We start from the raw sequence: 4,896 nt of genomic DNA, 5'->3' as shown, positions 1-4,896 counted from the left end.
CTTCTTCTTCTTCTTGTTTGAGAGAGTGCATGCATTTGTGTGCCTGATTGGAGGACGGGCAGAGGGAGAGAATGAGAGAAAGAATCCTAAGCAGGCTCTACATTCAGTACAGAGCCCAATACAGGGCTTGATCCCATGACCCTAAGCTCATGACCTGGACCTAAATCAGGAATCAGATGCTTAACTGACTGAGCCACACTGTGCCACTGGAGTACCTTTTAGGAAGATTTTTCTTTTTTATCCAATAACCAAAAGGCAACTGCAATGCTAAATAATGTTTTAATTGTAACATTAAACCAGTTTGGCTTTGCTGCGTAACCAGTCATTTGAAACAACAATTATTTATGTATTTAAGAATTTTGCAGATTGACCTTTTGGGTTGGGCAGTTATTTTGTTAATATTGCTTGGGTTCATGCTGTATCTACAGTCAATTGCAGTCAATTACAACCAGCAACTGGGCTAGCTGGTGTCTATTCCACATGCCTCCCATTCTCTACGAGGTTAGCTCATCCTGTTTTGGGTGGTGGTGAAAAGATTCTACAAGCCATGAGAAGGAAAGCTTTGAGAACTTTTCAGTTACAGGATCAAAACTAAGACCACTTTACTTTGGCTACATGACGTCGGTCTAAGCAAATCACAAAGCCAGTTGATAGGCGTGCATGGTTGACTAGGTTGGCTGCCTTCAGCTTGGGTCATGATCCTGGGTTCCTGGATCAAGCCCCACATTGGGTTCCCTGCTCAGTGGGAAGCCTGCTTCTCCCTCCCGCTCTGCTGCTCCCCTTGCTTGTGCTTTCTCTCTCTCTCTCTCTCTATATATATATATATATATATATCAAATAAACAAATAAAATCTTAAAAAAAACTCCAGTTGATAAAAAGTGAATATACAAACTTTACCTCGTAATGGTATTTACTCCTAAGTATTTGTGGTCATTTCTGCAAACTGTCACAAATATCAGCTTCAGAAATTGTCCTGGGAAACTTGCTATTACCTGAATTTCATACTCCATACCAGTGTTTTTCAACATACATATTTTGAAGAATATCATCCAGCACCTAAGAAGCACCGTAGTTATAAAGAAAACATTATCTATTGTTATCACTTTGTACCAAACACCAAAATGACTTTTAGCATACATTAACTCATTTTGCAATTTAAATAATATTATCCTCATTTACATAAGAAAAAAGCTAGGAAATATTGAGAAATTTGACAAAATCTGCACAGCTCATTAGTGGAAGAGCCAGAATTTGAACTCTAGTGAAGCCATTCCAAGCCTACCTATTGCAAATTGAAGTTTTTAACTGCGCCACTATACTTAGTCATTTATACCAGTAGGCACAATTTTGTCTGGAGAGGAACCAGCTTTTTTCAGTCCCCCAAATATCTACTCCAAGTATCTATAATGGTACGTGAAATCATACCATCAGTGACTGTCTCTTCTGACCTTAAAACTCCTTCTGAATTTTCAGGGTGCCCCTTTCATAAAAGTATAGTTTTAAATATAATCAGCTAAATTTAGATAAATTGACCTCTGCCTGCGAGCAGATATATTTTTTTAAGTGAAGAACATTAAGATAGATGCCACAGAACAAGAGGGTCCAGGGAAAAGTAAAGAGAGAGCTTTCCAAAGGAAAGGCAGAGCATATTAAAAAAAAAAAAAATCCTCTTTGCTTACTTTATAATTTGCCATGAGAACTCGTGTAGCATTATTAACTATGGCACCTCTCAGCCATGCTCTGATCTACAGAGAAACTCTAGATTTCTGTTGAGTGAGACTATGGGTTAGGTTGTATTCAAAGGATTCTAAATCACCTTCAAGTATTTACTCTGAATCCGGGCAGGCTCCTGTTCCATATGATTTCAAATGGGAAGGTGAGGTAGCTGAGGGCAGCTTCTAAGAGCATTGCTTTATTTTAAATATAAATTGTCTTTTCCCATTTGGAAGTATTCTTTAAAAATACTAAGAGTCATCTGATCCCCTAATCCTAAATCTACCACATAGCTAATGCAGATCAGAGTGAACTTCAACCTCAACTAAGTGGAAACATAAGAAGAGTTTGGGGGGATCAAAAAACACTCTGTGAAAAAAATTTTAAAAAACCAATCAATCTGTGATGATCTGAAATATAGTACAGAGTCCAATATCCCTCCATGGCCAGTATGACCCAATGTGCTCTCTGCCTTCTCTCCAGGCACAACACCTGTTCTCAAAATGTGACTTCAAGCTATTGAATATGTCACTGTATCAGACACATGAAAAATTCTTGGAAATTAAGGTAGAAAAACACTAAAAAACTAGAAAGAGGTCATTTGCTTTTCCCCTTTCTCACTAACTGACAGAATCCGATTAATTTTGCAGGCTCTTAGCACAAATCAAGACCCCCATGAAGCTTTCATAGTTCTTCACATGGATAGGATAAACTACTCCTTGGTGTTCTATACCTATAACTCAGTGTTTATGACTCTCTGATAGGATGCTCCTCAATGTATTATAACTATCTGGACATGTACCACTGTGTTTGTAAGCCTATTTGTGCATGTACTCAATGTTTATGACTCTATTATAATGATTTGTACGAGTCTTCTCCACTAGACTGTGATTTGCTGGGCTACAGGAAACGGGCAGTGAAGCATTTCTCATTCTGGTATCTTCGTGCCGAATGCAGGCACACAGTAAACATCATAACTGATGATTCTTTGATTGAATTTGCAATTCATTTTTAATATTATTTTTAATACTATTTATTTATTGAAAAAAATTATTGATGCCCAGATTTTGATATTCAGGCATTCAAAATATCCAGTTATTCTAGAATCAGAGGTGTGGTTCTAGAAGTCTCAATTGCCAATTTAAAAACAATATGACCCTATGTAGACACTTTATTCAAAATAAAAACTATGTTGTAACAAGAGTAGCTTTCTCTGTGTCCCTAAATATAACATGTCTTAACACAAGTTCTAATTACCCCAGATGGAATAGTCTCATCATTTCAATTATATAGATTATTGAAAGAGTACATTTGATTCTTTATCACAGTTGTTCAATTATGATTATTTCTTCCCATAGGTGATAAATTCCTGTAAGTCTTTGCTAATAACTTGTATTTCAACGTTAAATCCTTTAGATTCAGTGTGACCAAAAAAGTAATTACTTAAATAGCACATGGAGTGGGAACAAAAGATATTTAGCATTTGCTTAAATTACAATTTTTCTTCTTAATAGATGTGTGCATAACAATAAACAAGCTACTTACTCTAAAATACAATTTCATTATCCATAAAATAATGATAATAATACTTATCATTACTTATCAATACTTAAAATAATGATAATAATACTTTTGAGGAAAATAAGATAATACATGTAACAAGACTGCACTTAATATACACTTAATGCATGCAAAATATTACTATCATCGTAATTTGGTATACCTAATCCCTTCTTTGATCTGCATTTTTTTTTAAGATTTTATTTATTGATTTGACAGATCACAAGTAAGCAGAGAGGCAGGGAGAGAGGGGGGGGAAGCAGGCTCACCACCTGCAGAGAGCCCAATACAGGGCTCGATCCCAGGACCCTGGGATCATGACCTGAGCCAAAGGCAGAAGTTTTAACCCATTGAGGCCACCCAGGTGCCCCGTTCATGCATGTTTTTTGAAAGAGAACACAAATACTAGATTTGAGACTCAGAAGAAAACATTTCTTCTAAAAGTAATTCTCTGCAAAATGAAAATTTAGAAAAATTGCAGCCTTCTTAGTTTATGTAAGAAGGCAACTGGAAAGTTAGGACAATAGGGTTACTACAAATTAGTAGCATAATTGAAATTGATATTGTAGGAAGTAAAAGTAGAAAGGACACCAATGATAATACAAAATATTAGCAAGAATGTCTCTGTATGGTGGGATTAATGGTGATTTCAAACTTTTTTCTTTTTGTGTATTTTTATTACTGATTTTTGTGTAATGAGCACTTATTCTTATGTAATGAGGTCATTAAAGTAGACAATTGTGTTAAAATAAAACAGAAAATTTTGAAATTTGTAAAGAATACTTTTTAATGAATGATATCAAAATATTAACAGTGGTAGAAATCTGGTTAATTTCATTTTAAGTTTATCTTTTATTTTAATATTTTATATAGTATGATGTAATGAAAAATGTGTTTAAAATCAGCACATATTACTCAAAATATAGTATTTATTCAGCATCATTAAATATATATACATAACCATAGAATGGAAAGAAAAATGGCTAAATATTGATGGAATCTCTGTGTTACAAGCTATGTATAATTTCCTCTACTTTATATGTGTTTTCAAAACATACTACAAATGACTCCGGATACCTGGGTGGCTCAGTCAGTTGAGTATCTACCTCTTGATTTCGGCTCAGGTCATGATCTCAAAGTAGTGATATTAAGCCCTAAGTAGGGCTCTACTTAGAGTGGAGCCTGCTTAAGACTCTAGCTCTCCCTCACCCTCTGCCCCTCTCACTCCCACTCTCTTTCAAAACAAAACAAAGCAAAAAACTTAAAAAATAATTCTAAGAGTAATTACGGAGTATTATAATAAAAATAAATATTCAAATAATGAATTAATATTGATCTAAGTGTTTTTACTCTTGTATCAGTTCTATCTTATTTTTTCTGATATGAAAAGTGACAATATAAACTTCTGGGGGGATTATTTATAGCATTCAAGTAGTTTTATTTAAACTCCCCACTGGCCCCTACATCATCTCTAAGTATATCAGTAAGAATATTCTGGTTCTAACTATGATGTTTCAACTTTCTAACAGCTAGGTTCATTCCTTTCTCTATCTAAAGTGCACCATTTACCAAAAATCACAAAATTCATCTTTCAATGAGCAATTTCATAATACAAATCTTTG

This window comes from Neovison vison, chromosome 5 (assembly GCF_020171115.1).
Source record: "Neovison vison isolate M4711 chromosome 5, ASM_NN_V1, whole genome shotgun sequence".
NCBI lineage: Eukaryota > Metazoa > Chordata > Mammalia > Carnivora > Mustelidae > Neogale > Neogale vison.
Note: the sequence above shows the minus strand (reverse complement) of the source record.